Source organism: Pipistrellus kuhlii, unplaced genomic scaffold (genome assembly GCF_014108245.1).
Source record: "Pipistrellus kuhlii isolate mPipKuh1 unplaced genomic scaffold, mPipKuh1.p scaffold_m20_p_27, whole genome shotgun sequence".
Lineage (NCBI taxonomy): Eukaryota > Metazoa > Chordata > Mammalia > Chiroptera > Vespertilionidae > Pipistrellus > Pipistrellus kuhlii.
The window spans coordinates 3,475,799-3,497,293 of record NW_023425526.1 but is presented as its reverse complement, the minus strand read 5'-3'; the positions used below and the strand labels follow the sequence as shown (position 1 = coordinate 3,497,293).

General features: G+C 52.2%; 1 protein-coding gene across 3 annotated transcripts in view; it reads right to left on the bottom strand.

Annotated features, from left to right (window-relative positions):
* FHL2 (four and a half LIM domains 2) overlaps positions 1–19,504 on the bottom strand; it is a 48,098-nt gene extending 28,594 nt beyond the window's left edge. The window contains exon 1 of one of the 3 annotated variants that reach the window (XM_045587274.1): positions 19,417–19,504. The gene's annotated coding sequence lies outside the window, so the exon portion shown is untranslated. Of the gene's footprint in view, positions 1–880; positions 1,035–4,276; positions 4,295–19,416 lie in introns of those variants that run through there. The other 2 variants (XM_045587275.1, XM_045587272.1) reach the window with 2 other exon arrangements.
* Between the last annotated feature and the right edge of the window lie 1,991 nt (positions 19,505–21,495).

Genomic DNA, 21,495 nt, shown 5'->3' with positions numbered 1-21,495 from the left:
GGGGATAGCACTCCTTCCAGACCAGGCAAACGGAGGCAGTGCCGAAGCAGCAGAGCACTGGCCTTGTGTTTGATCGCAGTTCTGATTGTAAGCCCGCACGGTGGTCAGTGCCCACGGAACCCGGAGTGGGTCTGAGAGGTACCGGGTTGTTCACTTAGGAGAGGGCTCAGCACCCACCACTCCGCCGGCAATCTCAGGCTCGCCAAGATAGTCAGAGGCGCACCTTAAGATGAGCGGCTCTTTTCCTGTAAAATGGCCTGTTTTGATAAACCCAGGGGCTTAGCTTTTTAGTTTCTGCACAAGTCAATGCGAGCTCCACGTCTTCCTGCCAAAGGGGAAGGTCAGACCCGCACGGACAGCCCGTCTCTGCCCGGGACTCCTCGCGGGGGGCGGCCCCGCGCTCCTCCGGCGGAGGGTCTGCCCTGGAGGGGACGGGGCTCTCCCTCCGAGGAGGGGGCGGCCCCCCTCCCCCCCCCCGCCTGCGGTACCTCCGAGGCCTCCGGCACGGTTCTGTCCGGGCTCCTTCTCCCCATCTCACCCCCCGCCTCCCGCCCCGTTCGGCGTCTCCGTCCCCGTCCCCATCTCCCCACCGCCCGGCGCCCCGTCTCTCGGGGCTTCTCCCCGGCCCGGCTCCCTGGTCCCCGGACCTCCCCCGCCGCCCGGCGCCCTCTCCCCGGTCTCCCCGCCCGGCGCCCTCTCCGGTCTCCCCGCCCGGCGCCCTCTCCCCGGTCCCGGCGCCCTCTCCCCGGTCTCCCCGCCCGGCGCCCTCTCCCCGGTCTCCCCGCCCGGCGCCCTCTCCCCGGTCTCCCCGCCCGGCGCCCTCTCCGGTCTCCCCACGCGGCACCTCCCCGTTCTCCCCGCGGCCGGAGGGCGCACTCACCGCGGCGGGCGCTCCGGACGGCGGGCGGTCCGGCTGGCTCTCCCGGCTCCGCCGCCGGGACTGGAGCGCAGCCTCCGCCGCGAACCCGGGCCCTGTGACCATATAAGGCGCGGGCGCGCCTCCCCGGCGCCGCGAGAGGCTGGCGGCAGCGGGTGCGGGGGCGCCGGCCTCCGGCCCGGACCGCGCCGCGCGGACCCGGGTCCTTGGCTGTCCTTCCTTCCCGCGGTGCAGAGCGCACGGGCGACGTGGAGCTGCGTCCTGAGCCTTAGCTCACGTGGGGAGTTTGGGTTGAGGGCGCCGGGCCACCCCTGAGGCGTCCTAGGACCCAGGGCGCGGTGGGGTGGTGGTGGGGATGGGGGTGGTGGTAGGGATGTGCTGGGCCCCCACCGACCCAGAGGCAGGCCCCAGCCCAGAGGGCACAGTGAGAGGCGGGGCGGGGGGTGATGGACCGGCCACTTCTCAGGTCTTTCCAGGGCACGAGGCATGGCGCCTGAGATGTATTTGCAAGGTGTGCTTTTTGTCCACCTTACCCTGTAGAGCTAGCTGTCTCTGTCACGAAATGAACCCAGAAAATGGCCCAAATGAATGAATAATGCCAAATTCTTTGTTCTGCTGGAGAGGGGGCAGGATAAGGCCCCAGCCCGAAAAAGGGGTGATGGCGCTGTTCAGAGGTTCTGGTCTCTTATCCTCTCCCCGCCAGGAAAACAGAAGTGATTTGGTCTCTGAATGCCCCCCACCTGGAAGCCCAGGCCTCTGCACGAAGCACACCCGCAGGGACAGGTGGCACCAGGGACCTGCAGAGAGAGGGCGCAGGCGGCGTCTCCGGCCTGGGAAAGAGATGTTTGTTCTTCAGGAGGTGGCCAGGCTCAGGCAGCAGTGGAGGAGGGCTGGAAGCCAAGGCACAGCAGAAATACTGGGAGAGGGGGAGCCGTGTTGGTGTTTAACATGCAGCGGGCCACAGAGAAGGGAGAGCGATTGGATTGCTTTCTCTTGGTTGATGCTCAATGTCTGGAGATATTTCAGACCCTCCCCCCTCCCCCCCCCCCCCCCACACACACACCATCTTCATCATGCAAGCACACAACTCATTGCTCCATAAGGGACACACTCAGGGGGCAGACTCAGTGAGCACCAGAGCCCCACTGAAGAAAATATTGCCCCATAAGGATGTCTTCAGCACAGAATTTCTCCCAGCTTACACACAGATGATCATCACAGCCAATTGGCCTGAAGGTCAATTCCTCCCAGTGATACCACCAACAATCAAGGCTTACTTCAACAAGACTGTGCACACAGCCCACAAAGGGGGCACCAAGAGTGTCCACCTCAGGTAACTGGGGAGGCTGAGCCACTGGGCCCTGTAGGACACCTAGCACACAAAGCCACTCTATCAAATCAGGGAAGCAGCCAAAATGCGGAGACAAAAAAAGAGGTCACAAATGACAGAAATGGAGAAAGCAAACTACTGGATATAGAGTTCAAAACCACGGTTATAAGGTTTTTCAAGAATTTTCTAGTAAAAGCCGATAAATTTAGTGAGCCCTTCAAGGATATGAAAATGGACCAACTAGATATTAAGCATACACTGACTGAAATAAAGAATAACATACAGAGATCCAACAGCAGACTAGAGGATCTCAAGAATCAAATCAACGATTTGAAATATGAAGAAGCAAAAAAACACCCAACTAGAAAAGCAAAAAGAAAAAAGAACCAAAAAATATGAACATAATGTAAGGAGCCTCTGGAACAACTTCAAGTGTACCAACATCTGAATTATGGGGGTACCAGAAGAAGAGAGAGAGCAAGATATTGAAAACCTATTTGAAGAAATAATGACAGAAAATTTCTACCTGGTGAAAGAAATAAACTTGCAAGTCCAGGAAGCACACAAAACCCTAAACAAAAGGAGTTCAAAGAGGAACACACCAAGACACATCATAATTAAAAAGCCAAGAGCAAAAGACAGAGAATATTAAAAGCAGCAAGAGAAAAACAGTTATCTATAAGGGAGTACCCATACGATTGTTAGCTGATTTCTCAACAGAAACTATGCAGGCCAGAAGGGAGTGGCAAGAAATATTCAATGTGTAGAATAGCAAGAACCTACAACCAAGATTACTCTACCCAGCAAAGCTATCATTTAGAATTGAAGGTCTTATAAATAGCTTCACAGTATAAATATACATACCATTTGCCCTTAATCCAGCATTTCCCCTTACAGCAAATTACCTTACAGATTGACTCGATCACGTGTAGATTGAGATACATAGGGGAGGAGCCATTATGGAATTGTTTGTAATACATATACTCGACCCATTACATGCTCATCAGCACGGCCTACTTAAGACCGAATGGCACATTTAACAATTATTTCTATGTGCATCTGTTAACAAGAGAGAGGTAGCTACACTGATTGATTTGGCATGATCTTCAAGCTCTATCAGAGAAAAGAAAAGTGGAGAACACTGCAGAAAGCAACACCTATTTGTGCTAAGAAACGAAGAAAGGAAGGGAGGAGAAGACACACACAGTTCTTGTGGTTGCCTCTGGGAGGCCTGGGGCTGCGGGTATTGAGTGAAAGCAAGATTAGTTTTCACTGAGACCCATTGTTTGTCTACATTTGATTATATAAATGTATCATCCAGTCAAAAATAAGTAATCACACAACACATCTCCTTTAAGAAAAACATGAAACAAATTTGTTCAACTGAGTTTATAGAAAGTCATTAGGAGGTTTGCTAGAAGTAGAGGAAGAAGGGATGCAATGCTGGGCCTAATGGCATATGTATTTTTCTGAACAATTTTAATCAAAGAAAAAAACTATTAAAAAAAAAAAATCCGCCGAGACCGTTTGGCTCAGTGGATAGAGTGTCAGCCTGCAGACTGAAAGGTCCCGGGTTCGATTCCGGTCAAGGGCATGTACCTTGGTTGTGGGCATATCCCCAGTAGGGGGTGTGCAAGAGGCAGTTGATCGAAGTCTCTCTCTCATCTATGTTTCTAACTCTCTATCTCTCTCTCTTCCTCTGTAAAAAATCAATAAAATATATCTTTAAAAAAACAAAAACAAAACAAAAAAACCCTAAAATTTCACAAAGCATTCTGGTAAAATGAATTTTGAAGAGTTCTATCTGTATACCATTGTATTCCCCAGACCTAACTATAGTGCATGGCACGTAGTGTGTGCTTAATAAATATAATAATGAATTAATGGATTACAGAAGAACTGTTTAACTGTTTATCACACATTTTGTAGTTGGTTATAGTATAAGAGAATGTTGTAGAAAATATAACACACTGTAGGCAGTACAGCTTCATCTCTGCGAGCAGCCTGGATTTGAATCCCTATATGATGCTCTGTGGCCTGGGCCACCCACAGACCTTCAGTGTGCTCACCTGTAAATGAGCTGATAACATACACATTGCAAAATTGTTGGGCAGTTCCTTTCACACAACGCATACAAACCACTTAGTCATTGTTAGTACAGTCCTTGACACATAGGAGGCCCTCAACAAGTGATTGGGCAGATGAATCTAGAATGAGAAGGAAACATGAGGTGGTTAAAAGGTACAAACTTTCAGTTACAAGATAAGTAAGCCCCGGGGATGTGATGTACAGCAAGGAGACAATAGTTAAAACTCTACTGCAGATCTGAAAGCTGCCAAGAGAGCAACTCTTCAAATTCTCATCATTAGACAAAAAAAAAAAATTGTGGCGATGGGTGTTAACTAGGCTTACAGTGGTCCTCACTTTGTAATGTACACAAATACTGATCATGATGTTGTACACTTGATACTAATGTGTTTTTTCCTTTTCTATTGAATTCATTGGGGTGACACTGATTAAAAAAATGAAAATTAAGTTTCAGGTGCACAATCCTGCAACACATCATCTGCACACTTCATTGTGTGTTCATCACCCCAAGTCAAATGTCCATCCATCACCATTTATCCCCCCTTTCCCCTCATCCCCTCTCCCACTGGGCAATCACCATAATATAATGTTATATGTCAATTATGTGTATCTAAATTTTTTTTAAAAAGAAAACATACTTAATTCTCAACAGAAGGAAGCATTAAGGGTTAGGTCTTGTCCTAAACATAAAATATTGCATTTTTGAGAGAAAAATTCTCTGCCATAGGTAAAAGGCTAATTCATAAAAGGAAAATTAAGAAATTATATTTTCTGACAATTATGATAGGTTATTCAAGTTCTTCTCTTGTTTAATTCAATTCTCCTATAATTCCTTCACCAGCCAGCAAGGCCCTCACCTCTTCCTCCCTTCTGGAGGTTTCAGGAAGAGGCGTGGCTAGGAAGGGAAGGGAGGGAGGGAAGGGAAGGGAAGGAAAGGAGGGGAGGCAGGGAAGAATTCCCTGGTAGGCCAATGGTGCTCAGTGTGGTCCGAGAGCAGCGGCAGGTCCTGGGAAGCTTGTCAGAGGTAAACATAGCCAACCAGCCCCCCAGGTAACTCTATGACTGACACTGCTTCTGGGTAGAGAACCCTCTAGGGATTCCAGCCCTGGACTCGGTCATTTTCCTGAAACCTGAGAGGTGGCAGTGTCTATGGCTGAGCGAGTGGGAATGTAGAGGTAGACTAAACACAGACCAGACTCAGGAACTTGAAATCCAACGGCAGGCAGAAAACGTAAAGACAAACAGTTCCAGCCTGGGTCTCAGAGGCACAAACGGGGAAACTGAATTGTCTCCACGGAGAGGCCCCGAGGAAGGCGGAGTTCCGGGCGTGGGCCAGGACTGCGGCCCTGGTGGTGCGTAGTCAGTCGGCCAAGGCCCACACCCGGCACCAGGAGACCCACCATCACCCGGAGAAAGGGAAACCCGGGACAACATGGTGATAGGAGGTGTCAGCCCCCGCCCCCCCCACCTTAGTGCCCTAACTGACCACTCAGTGAGGATGTTCAGAGCACTGCTATCCCATTTCAGAAGGGATTTCTCAGACCAGGCAGGAATGAAGCGGATGACGTGCCCTTGATGCAGAGGTAATCCTTCTAATTGCCTCAGATGGCTGGTGGGTGAGTAAGTGTCTCGCATCCTAACAGCTGGTGGTCAAAGGGTGAATTCTCTCCATTCTCTCAGGGTGGAGAGGGGGGAGTCAGGAGGCAGGCCTTTGGGAGCCTCACAGCACCAGCCCCAGTGTGGTGGCCCAGACACGGACTCGCTTTTCCTAAAAGCATGATTTTGCCTAACAAAGCAGGAAAGGCTAGGGCAGAGGGCCTGCAGGCAGGATGGCCTCGTGCTTGTGCCATGAGCTTGGTCTGGTTGTAGCTACGGTGCGTCCTAGTAGGACCGGAACGCTGTCCCCTTGCCTGTGAGACTTCCGGGAAAAGCTCAGCCCTCCACAGGGCAAACTCCTTCCCTCCCCTCCCCCTTAGCATGCTCTGGTTAGGAGGGAAAATGCTTGGCTTTTCCTGAAGATGCAAAATTACCATATCTCATTTCTCCTATCTCTCTCACAAGCGGAGTTCATGGATGCGAGGAGCTCGTGTTTAAAGTCTGAAAATACATCTGACTCTGAGCCAGATCCACAAACAACTCCGTGAGTGCAGGATTGCCATCCCTGGTTAATCTTATTTGATAACTCATTAAGGAAGCTTCTCGTTGGCGACTTAATGACCAACGAAATGAAGCCGTTCACGCTGCGGTGTGGTGAGTGTGGGTTAGGAAATGATGCTGGACTGATTCAGATGAAAGCTATTTATAATGTGGACTCGAAAAGTCCGCTTCTAATCTGAGATCCTTTGTCTGATTCCAGCCCCTTTTGTGGCAGCCCACCCACGGCTCTGCTTGCCAGCCGCCCCTTCATTCGCTGTTCCAAGCCCGCTGCGAGGGAGCGTGATAAGGTCTTGGCACCTTAGTTTGAATGCACCACATCTGCCCCCTGGAATTCCGGAAGCCTCCCCCCTCTCCCCCCCCCCCCCCCCACATTCTTGTTCAATTACAAGAGAAGGTTACCTGACGCTCTTACATTTAGCCCAGGACAGTTCCCTGGCGTCAGGGAATGGGGCTTCTCATGCCTCGCTTGTTGCTCAGAATGCTGCGGTCAGGCACGCCGGAATCCAGTCACAGTGAAGTAACGCCATGACTCAGTGCTGCCACGGTAAACCGCCAGCGCTCTCCCTGCCACCAGTCTGCCTGCTCTATTTCTGTTTTGATCAGCATCCTTAGCACAGTCCACCGCTCTGCCTAGGAAGAGCCAGGCCCTAGGAGTGAAGGGTTGAGCTCAAGCCCAGGCAGAGCGTGCCACAGGTCACAAATGCCCTTTTTTAGGAATATACTTTTACTGATTTCAGAGAGGAAAGGAGAGGGAGAGATGAGAAAGTCATTGATCGGCTGCCTCCTGCGTGACCCCACACTGGGGACTGAGCCCACAACCCAGGCATGTGCCCTTGACCGGGAATTGAACTGTGACCTGGTTCAACCACTGAGCCACGCCGAGTGGGCAACAACGAATACCCTTAACCTCTGTGCGTCCCACCGTCTCCCCTGTGACACAAGGATGCACACCTCTCTTCTTCCCTTAAAGGGTTATTTCAAATTACTCAATTTCTCTCGTCATTTTGATGGCTGATCAATAACTGCACATTTTCTAGAATTCTCCTGTCTGATTCTTCACCAGGATGGGGATTGGTGTGGGATAAGAACTGTATCAAATTTTTTTTTTATATATATTCTTATTTTTTTGGAGGTTTTTAAAAAAAAAATTTTTTTTTAATTGATATTTTACAGAGAGGAAGGGAGAGAGATAGAGAGCTAGAAATGGCGATGAGAGAGAAACATCGACCAGCTGCCTCTTGCACACCCCCCACCGGGGATGTGCCCGCAACTAAGGTACATGCCCCTGACCAGAATCGAACCTGGGACCTTTCAGTCCACAGACCGACACTCTACCACTGAGCCAAACCAGTTTCGGCCAGATGTTGTTGTATGTTCTTTTTTAAACAATTTAAATGCATTTTATTTTTAGACAACTTCTGTGACATGTGTTTTCTTGAAAACAATGCTCGCTCCACGTAAGTCAAGGTGAAGAGCACATGATGACATGAGCCGCTGTGTCCTTGTCCGGCGTGTGGCAGACAAGCAGCCAGGTATGATGACGGACGGTGGGTCCCAGTGGCAGGTTAGTTACCACTCTTTCATTTCTGAACCATCCTTAAAGCAGACCAGCGCGGTCACGGCATCCTCGCGTGGCCCAGAGGAGCGCTGTGCGGCGGAGGCCTTCTCACCACGCCCGGAGGGTCTGAAACGAGCCAGGAGGGTGGGTGTGTCCTGCAGCCGTCCCAGGAGGCCGTGCTCTTCCTGGCCTCTGTCCTCCCAGATCCCTCTGATGGGCTTCATGGAGCCCTGAGGTCCTGAGGGCTTCTTTTGTGAAGGTGGTTTTCTGCATGACCGTTCATGGCAGTGTCAACACCAGCGATCCTGCTTTCCCTGCCTTCGCCCTCCGGGCTCCAGCGAAGCAATTCCCGCCAATCAGCAGTCATCAGTGCTACTCTGCGTCCTACTGACCATCCCCCCTCCACCCCACCCCATCTTCTTGATCTTACAGATACGGGCGAGCAGCTCCCTGCGGCTGTGAGGTCCAGGGAGAGGATCCTGAAGGCGGTGGAGGTGACAGCGCTGGCTTAGCAGGAGCCCGAGCCCGGGCCAGCAGCTGCAGCCAGTGGCACTCCAGGGGGGAGCGGGTGAAAAGCCCGCTTCTAAAAAGCAAGTTAAGGTGTATGTCCACCTACTTAGGGTGGACATTGGGCCTGAGAGTCGTGACAGCGTTCTGCAACAGATACGCTTCTTTCTACATTGCTGAGATGGTAATTGACTGTTGAAATACCAGGAAAAGGTTTTCTAATATATCTGACCTTCAGTGTATACTGGCAGTACTATTTGCACGCGTGCACACAAACACACACACACACACACACACACTGCCTTTTACAATTCTGGGCCATCCTCGCTGCACAGACATTTTTGGAAACTCCTGCCCGGAGATGGTGAGGCAGCGGCTCTGTCAGAGTCCCAGGTTAGTCACGTGTCTCCCCAGGGATGGCGGAGTCTCCAGGGACAAATGTCCTCAGATTCCTAAAAACGTTCAGCGAGACGTTCTTCAATCTGAGAGGCCTTTCCCTTTCCTTTCTCTGCGCTTTGGCCTACGTTCCAGCGTTTGAAGTTCTGTTCCGTCTCACAGATGGCCTCGGCAGCCGGCTCCCTGGCTTGTCAGCCTCGGCGGGCTCGCTCCTCTCTCCCTTCCTGTCGGTGTGGGTGTCTGTTCCCGGGCTCTCGCTGGCTCCTGAGTCTCCGGGTCACATTGCAAGCAGGTGAAGGACATGCCTGACAGGCTTTCTTTTTCTAAGGATGTTTGGAAAGTCAGGTCAGGGGAGCAGGTCAGTGATCCTAAGCTAGGAGGCCTCTGAGCCGGTCCAGCTCCTTCTCTTTGCTCCCATACACTCCACCTGTGTGTGTGTGTGTGTGTGTGTAGTAAGGGGAGATGTCTTTCATCTGCTCTGCCTGGCAGGCTCCTGTTCGTTCTTTAGAACAGAGAAGGGCGCCCCCAGGAGGCTGTGTAAGGAGCCCACCCTTAGGCTCCTTTTTATCATCCCACACAGTCTCACTGTTCCCTTATTTACAACCAAAGATGAGGACTGAGACCTTCATTTCTCTATTCTCTGCAGTTTGCAACTTGGTCAATAGTTACTGAATTCAGTTCTGGTTCCTAAAATGCCTAAACCAACACGGGCAGCCATGCCAGGCTCATGTGGGCCTCCTTGAGCCACGAAACCCTGCCCAGTTCCCATTGGGCACTTCAGCTCCGGGCTCTGCCCTGAGATCCAGCTTGCAAACAGCTTGAATTCAAGCAAAGCGGAAGGGCCTGTCCTTCCAGATGGCTTTGGAGATAAGAAGCCGAACCCGGGGCTGCAGGGCCGCGTGGGGACGTTCATGGGGTAGTGTTCCAAGCGTCTAGGTCTTGAGGTGGGGGGTGCTTCTCCGACCACTCCTGCTCCCCCTGTCCCACCGGGTCCTGTTCAGCCACGAAGAATGCTGCTCACTGAGGGCCTTCTTGACATCTACATCGCTGTGCAAACTGGAGTCACAGCCTTCAGTCTTAGCAACGGAAGGCAGTGCTTGTGTCTTTAAATAACGCTTGGGCAGGTTTGATTTTCTATGAAATGCTTTAAAAAAGTCAGTCTACACCAATGGAACAGACAAACAAAGCTCCCGCCTCCCACAGAATCAGCCAAGGCTCTCCCCTCCACAGCTGCACGGGCCTGCGCTGGGCCGAGAGGCAGGGAGCCGGGGGGGGGGGGGGGGGGCTGGACTGCCTGCCCTGGCTTGGGAGAGGGTCCCCCACTCCTGAAGTTGCTTTTGATAAAAAGGCTGCAGAGATGGGCCAGACAGAAGCACATAGCTCTGCCCCTCACCACCCCCCTGGGAGGTGACCCATGTAAGCGTCCCAGGGTAGGCCGGCCTGGGATCCTAACGTCCACACACCCACCAGCAGGCGCTGGGACCTTCCCAGCCTGCCCGCTCGCTGCTCAGGAGGAGAGCCTTGGCAGCCTGCAGTGCGGTTCGCTGGCTCGCTGTTCGGACAGTCTGCTCCGGGCCAGGCACCCCGGAGAGGACGGTGTCGGTGTGAGTGAACTAGTTGGGCTGCCAGTCCACGGAGATGTGCTTCACATCCCTGATTCTGGATGAGGAGCGATCATCCGCCACAGTCTTCCATCACCACTTCTACGGCTGACAGGTGGCACTGGCTTTTGCAAGATCAGAAGGGTGGGTGTGGGTTTAGACTCAGAGTCTTGGGAGGTTGATTTCTTCCCCTTTGTGTCCAAGACGCCAGGGGGAGAGGTGGTTTTAGAGAAACTTCCCACCCAACTGGCACCAGCGGTGGCAGAAAGGACCTAAGGGAGGCTGGGAGCCCGTGGGGCCCCAGGAGCTCTGCGGGGCTGGGAAGGCCGCGGGGCTGTGGCCCTGAGGGGACATGTCCAGCGGACAGGGCTGCGAGACACAGAAGGAGCCGCAGAGGCCGCTGGGGATGCCCCGGGAATAGGGGAGACTCTGTGGGGACCAGGGAGCGAGGGAGAAGGGACGTGGAGGAGGAAGGAGAAGGAAGCTTCCCTCAGGGAAATGTGCGAGGCACGGTACTTGGCTAGTTATTTATGCGGGCAAATGAGGTGCCGGACACTACTCACCCTGAAGGCAGACAGCTTTAGAGGGAAACGCTGAAGCATCCCACTCACCCAGCCATTTCAGGGGAGCCCTGATGCTGGCCCCGCACACCGGCGCAGGGCACCAGCGTGGTGGGCAGCCCACATTAATGGTAGGCTTTAGGGTTTTGTTTAACAGAGCTGTTTCATTGCATCGTAATCGTGCTTAGGACTGATAAACGGGACCTTCTGGTCCATTTGGAGAGTCCTGGGAGTGAGGTGCTGTCAGGAACGGGACATTGTCCTTTAAATGCCTATCAGGGACTTGGTTCAGAAAGAGGGCAGAGGGGACAGGAAACCCATCTCGGGAGGTGCCTGCCTGCCCTGGGCCAGAGCAGCCGCAGGCGGGCGGGAAGGCACGCGCGTACCTGCTAACGGGCTGGGCCTGGCCAGCCTCCCCGGGGCCCGTGCCAGGAGAGCAAGCCGGCTCCACCCGCTCCCCTCCGCCAGCGCCTGTGGCAGAGCCAGCCGAGACGGGCGTTCCAGGGGGCACGGAGTCCCGAAGCCTGCCCTGCGGTGCTGAGGCTGGGTGGGCACTCTGAGGTTCCGGCCACACCCTGGCAGAGCTGGGCACAGAGGCTGTGACGTGGGGGCCGGGACCCCAAGGGAGCGCTCACACCTAGGGTGTCAGGGGACATAGAAGACCTGGGAAATCTGAAACTTTCGTTGGCAACTACTTCACCTTCTAGAAATGGCTTGTCTGCCTCGTTACGATTCTGACAATAACCGACATGTGACCTGGTGAGAAAAAGAATCCTTCTCATGCCTGGAGGTTGCAGGCTGGTGTCCTGGCAGATGGAGAGGAGGGGAGGGTTAGTCTGCTTGAGCCCATTTCGTCTGAGCTTCTGGGACTTCCAGAAGCTCCCTGGGCAGGCTTACGAGGGCGCTGCCTGTTGCAGTCCATTCTGACCGCTAAGCTCAGGGAATGTGTCATCCGTGACACTGCTAGTTGTTGGCGGGGTCCAAACCCATCCTGTTGGTGTGGCGTGTCTGGGCCATCCCAGCTGCACCCTCAGCGAGCACTCGGATTGCCTTTCTCAGGCCACAGGGCTTCCTGGCACAGGCGCCAGAGGGAGGCGGAGGATGAGCTCATGCTCCCATCGTGCGGCCCCCGGAGGGTCCTCAGGCGGAGAGAGATGCAGACCTGATCGTGAGGAGCAGGCGGCGGGCATTCTGTCCGAGAGAAGCTAACGGCGCTGCCAGGCCACATGCAGGCGGCGCGGTGAAGGCCGTGAGCATGTGGGAGAGTGAGGTGACAGGAATATGCTGAGTGAGTTTAGGAAGCAACCCCGTGTCTGTTAAACAAATGCCAGGGAAGATGTCAGGGGTCTAGTCTCAGGTTTCAAGTTCCATTTTATCGTTTATAAAATGTTCACCATGTTGGCCCTGAAACAAATCCTCCTGAGATTTGAGGGAGGGAGCAGGAATGTGAGCCGACATGGAAGAATTCCAACAGGGCCTCTGTGGGCAGTGTGCACGGGACCGCATCACGTTTGGTGATTAGACTCATTCATTCTCGTCTCAGTTAATACAACTGATCTGAACATTAAGGCAGACTGACGCCCACTATATTTTAAACTGTAGACAAAGTTAAAGGACATAATCATAATTTTCCAGTATTACCTTTGAGTTAGTTTTAAATGTAACTTTTAAAAATAAAAATAGATAACTTTAGAAAGAGTATTGTTAAAGATCAATGCTGTCACGCACATTTAGAGTAAACTCAAAGAAAACAAAGTATAATGTACAACATTTCTTTCTCATTATTTTCGAGCTCAACTCAGAAGCCCTTATCTGTCATTTTTGTTTTAGTTAGAATTCTGTTTTCCTCCTCACCCCAAATCCCAATCTTTAAATTTGTAAAAGATCCTAGAAATTAGGGCTATTTTGACAACGAAAGCTCATCTGATGTCCTCTTGTAGCGGATGGATTGAGGAGGGTGGGCAGGGAGAAACGCTGGGCAGGAACCTGCTACTTGCTAAGCAACTCCTCCTCACAGTGCCACCGGGCGAAGGAGACTCACCGTCCCTCCCAGAGCTGGGCCCACTGTGGCTCAGTGGGTTGGAGCATCGTCCTGTACAGTGAAAGGTCACAGGTTTGATTCCTGGTCAGGACATACCAGCCCCCTGACAAATGCTTAGAACCTAGTCTGTGCCCGCTCGGTTGTGCACCCACCGAGCTCACAAGCTATTGAGGGCGTGACAAACACGGCACAGAGGTAGCTGAGTGTGTACGGGGTCGGGAGCTAGGCCATGAAATTTTGGCTGGGATGTCCAGGGTGGCTCTCGGATGTGGGTGAATGAAGAGGGAGGGAGGTGTGTGATTTTCTTGGGGGAGTGCCAGGCCCAGGGCAGGCGGTGCTGGCGTGGTGGGGGAAGGGCCCTGTGCCTGGGGTGCTGGGTGGGGTGGGGGAAGGGCCCTGTGCCTGGGGTGCTGGGTGGGGCGGGGGAAGGGCCCTGTGCCTGGAGGACTGGGTGGGGCGGGGGAAGGGCCCTGTGCCTGGGGTGCTGGGTGGGGCGGGGGAAGGGCCCTGTGCCTGGGGTGCTGGGTGGGGTGGGGGAAGGGCCCTGTGCCTGGAGGACTGGGTGGGGCGGGGGAAGGGCCCTGTGCCTGGGGTGCTGGGTGGGGCGGGGGAAGGGCCCTGTGCCTGGGGTGCTGGGTGGGGCGGGAGCGTGGGGAGCTGAGCTCAGATTCCCCAGCCTCAGTGCTGGGAGGGTACAGTGGATCCAGTGGGCCCGGCTCGTCCTGTAGCATAAAGAGGGCATTTTGATTTGAGAGTTCTGAGCAGGTGAGAGCATGGTCTGATTTGTTCCGAATATGACAACATTTTAAAAAGAGACTGTGGTTCAGCGGAGCCGCCCAGTGCCCCTGGGGCCGCCCATGCCCCTGACCGAGGCCAGAGTTTGTGCTGCTTCCCAGGAGCAGGGAGTGCCAGCCACTGAAGTGGAACCGCCCAGGGCGGGCGGGATCCTGCAGCCAGAGGGCTGAGGCCCCGCCAGTCCCACCAGGTTTATACGTAAACGACCTGACTTGTCACTGCCAATTCCCAGGCTCAGACACGGCACTGAAGTTTTGCTGAGACGACCCCACGCTGCCTCCTGGCTGCCCTCCCAGGTTCCAAATCCTGGTGGCAGCATGGAAATGTGGTGTGAGATGCCCGCCCTCACCTGGCGGCTGCCCAGCCGGTGAACTGAGTGCCTGCTGCAGGATGCCGCCTTTACCTTACAGGAGGAGAGGCGGTGCCCACAGTCTGTGCGCTTTCTAAGTCTCCTCCGTCTCTTATGTCACAGCACGTGTGAGTTCCTCACTGGTGGGCTAGGTCCCTGGCCTCTGTCTGTGCTTCAGGGATGGGAAGGGCTTACTGTCTGGTCCATGAGTCAGTGTAAAGTGGGGGTTTTGAAATAAGGAGGCTATTCTCTCTCACCTGTATTTCTGTTGTGGTTTACTAAATTAAATTTAAACAAAATGATGTTTTTTCCTAATAATGAATTAAGATATTCTGAATAAAATCGGAGAGGAAGCTTACACCACTTAGAATTTACTCAGCATCCCCAACCTCTTTCCTGTCCCCCAACCAAACACACACACACACACACACACACACACACGCACACACTCCCATCCCTCACCTCCCCCTCATCCCCGCCCCCCCACACACATAGACTTTGGTGAATGAAACTGCCAAGTCAGTGAGAGCATTGACTCCGTAGATACATTCCCATCAAACACTGTGTTCAGGGCCAATACCCGCTCAGCTGAGAAACACCCTGCTCACCGCTCCACCTGTGCGGATCAGCCTGTGCGGATCAGCCTGTGCGGGGACGGGGGGAGGCCCGCCCTCTGACCTCACTCACCCTGAGCTCAGCAGCTGGGCTGGCAGGTGTTTGCAGGCCGTGCTCAGCCCTGTGGCCCTAACGCCTGGGAGGAGAGGAACCCCTTTCCCTGCGCTGGGGAAGGCGCTGGAACTGAGGGAGGGTTTAAACAGGAAATCAGGGTAAGTTCCCAGCCCTCAGTCATCTTTAAGGTGAGATCCTCTCCCCATGGCGGAGACAGACCGAGAGTCTGTTCTGCGTGGCATAGCTCTGCCGGCTCTGAGCCGCTGCTTCCCTCAGCCCAGAGCAGCGCTTCCCCGTGCACCTCAGGGTGCTCACCCGGGAGGGGAGCCCTCCCCCAGGGCTGCTTTCCATTTCACAATGAATCCTGATTCTGCCGGTTCAGTCTTTACAGAAGGGGTGTGTGTGTTTTCGGCGTGGGGAGCCAGGAGACATCTTCATTGCCTCTCACAAAAGGCTGGTTTGGGAAACGTCTCAGAAAGTCCCCGCTACCCTCCCCAACACGCATGTAGCACACAGGCCTGCACCGCAGGCCACACCCTTCGCTGCAGGACAAATTCTATTTATGTCCAAGTCTGTATGGCTCACATTCCCCCCCTGCCAGGCCTTTGGAACTTCTTACTTCCTTTAGCTCCATCTCTTTCCCATGCAAAATTCACCCCAAGCAGGTCCGTTAGTCCCAGTATTATTCCTATGGGACTATTCCCACCGTCCTCCCAGCGTCCGTGTTCGCCGCTCAGCCACACTGCTCACCGCACGGGCTTCACATCACCCTCCTGTTACTCTAATGCCAACTTGGCATGAAGGCTTAGAAGCCGGACCATATCTTTAACTTGGTTGCAACTTGTGCAGTGAATAACACTGATTCAAACTCGTTTCCGTGTCTGAAAACAGGGATAATACTTACAGGTGCTGTGAGAATTAAGTGAACTAATACATAGTTTCTGGATAGAGTGATTATTTAATAAATTTTAGCATAGAGAAATATAAAATTTCTGCCACTCTTATCCCTTAGAAACAATAGTTTTAAATACATATATTACACAGTTAAGATAACAAATTATGAATGTAGCTTTGTATCTTGATTTAAAAAAAATAAAAATTCCCTGCAAACTGTTTGATGGTTGTATATATTCCATACTGTGACTGTATATCCCAACTAATTTAACCATACTCAACTTTGGGCAATTGCATTGTTTAGCATTTTAATTATTCTATATAATGCAAGCCTAATATGCAAATCGATTGAACGACTGGTGCAATGACCGGTTGCTATGATGTGCACTGATTAACAGGGGGCAGATGCTCAATGCAAGAACTGCCCCCATCCCACAGGCCCCAGGCCAGCCAAGGCAGGTGCCAGTGAGGGCCCCGGATCATCCCACTGGTCACCCCAGAGATTGACCAGGATTGCCAGCCAGGCCTAAGGACCCTACCTGTGCATGAATTTTATGCACTGGGCCTCTAGTGACATATAATATGTTGTCATAGAAACCTTAGTGCCTCAATACTATTCATTTTGTCTACCTACAAAGGATATGGAAAAGAGAGAATGGAAAAGAGAGTATCATGCATTTTTCTATTTTGTGTTCCCGCCAAGCTGTGGCCGTGCTCATTGCTCAAATGCCAATCCCCATGTCGTCAAACAGGCAGCTCCACTGCCCTTCAGACACCCCGCCCCTTCCATGCGGATCGGGCAGGTCCTGGGCAGCCCAAGGCTCACTTCTTACATCCAAAATGAAATCCGTGCCTTTCCCTTTAAAATCTAATCACACAGCTTTCTTAGTAAAACACATGGAGCATGTTTTATGTGGTGTTGCCTTGATATGGTTTTATTTTGGTTAACTTTTTGGGGTCATTTTTTAAAAACTGTATCAGTGGACTGTTAAAATGAATTTTTATTCCTCCTCTCTCTATACAAATTTATCTGTTAAATTCAAACAAAGCTCCAAATTGTAAAATTGTCCTCAACATTCAAATGGATTTTACTTTTATAAGCTCACACTTAAAAATTAATGGTATTTATGAAATACATCTGTTAAGTACCAAATTGTTCAGAACTTGTTAGTTTCTTTTCATTTTTCATCCTTATTTTAGTGCATTGGAGACTGAGTGATGAAAGACTGGCACATCAGCGGCAATGAAGAAAATCTGTAAGGAAGTTTTGGGGGAGAATCCAGATCAGGTACAAGATGGCTGAGGTTTTCACTATTCAGTAGGTAGTGTTCATAAATTAGCAGATTATCCTTCAAAGCAAGTTATAGTCTGATAACAATTACTTTTCTAAATCTTTTTTTATATATTTTATTTTATTTATTGATTTTACACAGAGAGGAATTGAGAGGGATAGAGAGTTAGAGATGTCGACAAGAGAGATATATTGACCAGCTGCCTCTTGCACACCCCCTACTGGGGATGTGTCCGCAACCAAGGTACGTGCCCTTGACCGGAATCGAACCCGGAACCTTTCAGTCCGCAGGCCAATGCTCTATCCACTGAGCCAAACCGGTTTTGGCTACTTTTCTAAATTTTAGTTTATGCTTTATACTTCCAATTATCTGACTGTTATGAATATTTTAATATTCTGCTAAATGAAAGAAGTCATAATGTCATATAGAGATAATCAACTTTCAATTAATTCAAAATTAAATACACAGTAAAAATACATTGATAATAAACTGGACAAAATGTAGACAACCTGGTCATATGTCTGTATTCATATATACCTATTAATGGTAATTTATTTTTCCCCCCATAATTTATTTTGGGGTTCATCTTAATATACATCACAGTGGGACTTTCCCCCTTCTCTTTTAAAGCTATTATTAAGTTAATGATTAGTCTTAGAATCAAGGACCTCTTAGAATAGGTAAGATAAACAATAAAATGCTGAGTATTTCCTTATCTCTGCAGGTTTATGTTTTCTATGTTAAACATAAGTTTGTATAGTAATAAAAAAAAGAAAAGAAAATATGAACACTGAATTCTTGATGGTGTTGAAAACAAGACAACAGGCCCCAAATGGGATTGCTTATGCTAAGCCGCATGTCATCAAACTGTAATTAATTTAATTACAGTTTCAGCTTCTCCCAAAAGCGGACTCTTAAACTGGTCGGTCAGGAGCTCCCTGACCGGCACCGAGGACATCTGCCTGGGGGCTCCCTGCCGTCCCTGAAGGAAAGTCAGAGTCAGCCGCCTTTGGTGTGCCCTCCTCTCCCTCCTGCCTCAGCCTTCCCTCCTGCACAGCTCCTGGGAGTTCCTCTCATCCACTGGATGGGAGGCTGACTGACTTGTGAGTCACGGGATAAAGTCAATAAGATGAAAACATTTACCGTACTCTGTTGACTTTTATTTTCTAACAGTGGGGAAAGGACAGTTTAAACTTAGAGTTTCTTGGCTTTTTATTTTAAATATGAAATGTTTTAGAAATCAGTAGTTTCTAAACTGTGTAGGTCTCTGTGCTAAGAGCTGTGGGATGTAGAGAGAGGCAGAGTGTGGCCCGGCCTCCAAGATCTGGGACCAGCGGGGAGGCGTGGGAGCAGAGACCGGGACGATGGAGTCTAAAAGCGAAACGTGTGCCCGAAGACGGCCAGGGTGGGTGAGCAGCCAGGAATGCGTTATGGGAAAGTCCTACGCAAAAATATTTTATTAATATCAGAAAGAGCCTCCAAAATGTAATCACTGGGGCTGAGTACCCGGCTGGTCCGTTAAACACTTTTGTCAAGCGGGATGGATCTCAAGATGTGATCGGCTGGATGACGGCGCATCTCGTCATAAACCTGGCAGCAAGACACAGAAGGAGCTTCCTCCAGGAAGGAGCCGGCGGGCGAGCAGAGCCGGGCGGCTCTCGGAGGAGGCTCCGCAGGTGTGGGAGCGGTGACCCCATCCCCCACGTCCATTCTCGGCGTCGGCATTCCTCGCGCTGGTGCAAGCGTTACTGAGCACCGCGTTCCCCCTACGTCTGCTCTAGACGTTAGCAAAACACAAAAGCATTTCCCTCTGACAGCACCACAGACAGCTATCTGTGCTTTCGGACCATCGGCCGGAACAAGCCATCCTGCACAAACATTCCTTCCCAGCACCGCCGTCTCCGCAGTAATCTGCCCTTCACCCCGCTCCCTGGAAGTCCTGCCAGGGAGGAAAAGTTCAAGACTGTGCTTCCCCCTCCAGTGTTTATTTTTAGGTTTTTCTTTTTCTGTCCTCATTGAGGAAAAACTCTGTGGTGCTCAGAACCCAGCACCAGTGAATTCTTATTTCAGCCCAGAGGGTGAGCTGGCCAGGGCTCTCCACATTCCTCTGTTCCCCCTGGCCTGCGGCAGACCGGGGAGCAGGGCCGTGCTGGGCGGCAGCCTCAGGGCACCCGGTCTCGGCGGGTCTGCCAGTGCACAGTGCCAGCGAGCTCCTTCCAGCGCACAGAGCCTGGGTCCGAGGCCACAGGGCAGGATGGATGGCGAGGGAGAGGGAAGGGGAGGAGGAAGCTGGGACCCTTACCTGCCTGTCTTCTTCTCCCCCGCCGGACCAGGGGGACGGCAGCAGCTAGGGGCCGCTCCTTAGACGGCCCGGCTGTCTGCAGCGCTGGCGAAGGCAGGCTCCTGCACCAGGGCTATAAATAAGGCACACCCAGCGCAGGAGATAAGCTCAGCCCCTCGCTGCCCTGCCTTGTAAGGTATCCAGAGGGGAAGGGGCGGCCAGCTCCCCTTGGCCTGCTGCCTCAAGGACATCCCGGCCTCGCCCAGGTCCCGGCCAAGGGGACAGGGCAGCGCCAGGGAGGCCCTCACATCGTCAGACAAGCGCACGGCCCTGGCTGAGGCGGCTGCCGTGAGGCCCGGAGCGGGAGGACCCTCGCCCAGGCCGCCCGGCACCGCTGGGAGGTGGTGTGGATGCTCAGCGCTGCCTCCAGGAAAGGGCTCTCGGCCCCTCTGCCCGGGTGCAGGGCGCTGGACCGGATGAAGAAGAATCCAGGAAGACCAGGGATCAGCGTGATTAACGAGGGGCAGCGGGAAGCTAGGACTGGGATGCACTTTCTCCTGCTCCTCTCCCCTCCTCTCTGCTCATAGGTGCTTGCGAGGGCGCCCTGAGCCACATGCCTTTTCCCCTTCAGAATTTGAACCGAAACCTGACCAGAGCCTTTTAAACCACCTGCTGGAGAGGAGAGGAAGGCTAACTTGGGGGAGCCCTCACATTTCCTGTTTCTGTGGCGGCAGGGGGGTGGAGGACGCCCCCCAGGCTCTCTGGAGGGCTGCTTGGCAACCTTGCTGCCCTAACACAGTGGGCCCAGGGACTTTTCCCAAGGAAAATAGTGGATGTGGCAGAGACACAGCTACAGGAATCTTTCCTACAGCTTTTCAAATAACTGGGCGAAGTGGGAACAATCTGAATGGCTAACAACAGGCACTGGAATAGTACAGCCATTAGGAGACACTGTAACCTTTAGAAACAGCCTAGAAGAATATTTAGTAACACAGAGATGACATTGTACCATATTGGTAAGAAAAAAGCAGGTCACTTCAGGGGGAGATGGTGTATACGTTATATTACTGCACACAGTAAATATGCTTCGAAAGAACATGTGCGAATGTGCAAATGTGGTTATGGCTGATGACAGAATTTTGTTCGGTTTTATTTTCTTCTTTGGCTATATGTAGCCTCTAAATTATTTACAATGACCTTTGATTCCTTTTATAATAAGAGCATTAATTTCATTTAAAAACCAAAGTTTCTCAGAATCAGAAGAGAGCTTTCTGTGTTTCTGTATTAATGAGGCCAATTTTACTTAGGGCTTCAGGGTTTTTTGAGTCTCCCCCAGCCTTTGAAAAGACCTGTATAGGACCAGCAGCTCCTTTCATGCCAGCTGCTGACTCTTTGATGCTGCTATATTATACAACAATATGATGCAGCAGCATCAAGAGAATTCTCATGCGCCCGTCAAGGTCAAGGTCAAGGTCAGCCAAGGAGAGAGCATGGCAAAAGAAGGAAAAGGAAAAAAAAAAAAAAAAGATAAAGAAAAGAGGGAGGCGGAAGGAAATAAGAACTATAACAGGGGTGATGGAATACAGCCAGCGCCAGGCCACCTCTGTCTGCCCTCGCAGCCTGTGCAGCTGAGGCCAGGACGGACGGACGGACGGAGGCACTGGCCTAACTGAACGCATGTTCTGGAGACGCCTTCCCTCAGCATGGAGCTGACCTACACACCGGCCTCCAGGCTGGCAGCAACAGAGAGCGCACGGCAGGAGGGGTGGGGCGGGTGTGAAGGAGGACTCCTCCCTGGGCCCAGGCTGCTGGCCCAGGGGCCAGAACCCTGTAACTGCCTCTCTGCTTCTCTGCCTGGAGAGGCCAGAGTGCCCGGCCTCCTATGAGCGGATCCGGTGTAAGGGGGAGGAGGGGCATTTCACACTTCGGGTTGAACGTTGTTACTGGAGGGGGCACTCTCAAACAGACACAGTGGCCCCGGGGCAGAGCCTGGGGCTGAGGCTGAGCAGCTTTCTGGAGTGTTCTTTCAGAACCAAAGCCCTTCTTGGCCTGTCCCCTCATGCCTGTGGTCACCGCCTACCTGGGGTTCCGCCCTCTCAC